Source organism: Schistocerca piceifrons, chromosome 1 (genome assembly GCF_021461385.2).
Source record: "Schistocerca piceifrons isolate TAMUIC-IGC-003096 chromosome 1, iqSchPice1.1, whole genome shotgun sequence".
Lineage (NCBI taxonomy): Eukaryota > Metazoa > Arthropoda > Insecta > Orthoptera > Acrididae > Schistocerca > Schistocerca piceifrons.
The window spans coordinates 102,756,837-102,758,040 of record NC_060138.1 but is presented as its reverse complement, the minus strand read 5'-3'; the positions used below and the strand labels follow the sequence as shown (position 1 = coordinate 102,758,040).

Below are 1,204 nucleotides of genomic sequence, written 5' to 3'. Positions count from 1 at the left end.
GCCCATTAACGAAAATACATCAATCCTCCATGGGACCACATGGAATAAAATGAATACAAGCCGTTGAAATCAGAACAAAAGGAGCCCCATGTAATACCCGAATGGTAATACTAAATAATTAGGATGATAACGTGAGCCACGACCTTTATTCATGGATGAGTTAATGGAAGGGCGATATTGAACCTTGAACATGGGACAGTCTCGTGCTTTGATAAACGGATTTAATCATGGTCACAAAGAAATAAGTAGAACATTATTCCAGAGTGCTCGAGTAGGCATCGTTCTCACAACAAAGTCCTGGATGTTGTAGTGTAGAAATGGCCAAAGTCGTCTAATTTGAAACAATAGTACCATGAAAGTGCAGACAGTGCCATCGCTCTGCTCTAACCTGGAAACACAATCTTGCTTGTCTCTCACAAGAAAACATAATCAACTTGACCTCATATTTTAAGGAGAAAAAAGCACACTTGCAAGATACTGGCCCCAGTAACCGACCATAATTCTGATAGTATCGATTTATGACCTTCTCAAAGTATAGCTTTATAAAGTTTAGCACACAGTGGATGTTTGCCACTCGCTCTGCCCAACTGCAGCTGTCTAATGCCCAAGCGTGAAGTACTATACAGTGGAGCTAATAAGTAGTTTGTGAGTCACTGTTCTCATTATTAACATGCTTGTTCAATGAGTCAAAGTGTAAGGACTCTAACCGATAGCTGATGCCAGAGGTCACTTTGATCTGAACATTTCTGTTCCGATTCAAAAATGCAGTGTAAATCAATGAAACAGCTGAGTGTGGGGCCAACGGCCTTGCCGCAGTGGTAACACCGGTTCCCGCCAGATCACCGAAGTTAAGCGCTGTCGGTCTGGGCTAGAGCTTGGATGGGGGACCATCCGGTTTGTCCAGCGCTGTTGGCAAGCGGGGTGCTCTCAGCCCTTGTGAGGTAAACTGAGGAGCTACTTGATTGAGAAGTAGTGACTCCGGTCTCGTAAACTGACATACGGCCGGGAGAACGGTGTGCTGAGCACATGCCACTCCATATCCGAATCCACTGACGCCTGTGGGCTGAGGATGACACGGCGGCCGGTCGGTACCGTTGGGCCTTCATGGCCTATTCTGGCGGAGTTTAGTTTTTACTAGTGTGTGACTGTTAAAGTGAATTACATTTGCAGGAAACGCGCTATTCTTCAACATGATTGGTATGAT

At 45.0% G+C, this 1,204-nt stretch overlaps 1 pseudogene; it reads left to right on the top strand.

Moving 5' to 3' along the window:
* The first annotated feature begins 797 nt into the window (after positions 1 to 797).
* LOC124729185 lies at positions 798 to 915 on the top strand (annotated as a pseudogene).
* The last annotated feature ends 289 nt before the right edge of the window (positions 916 to 1,204 follow it).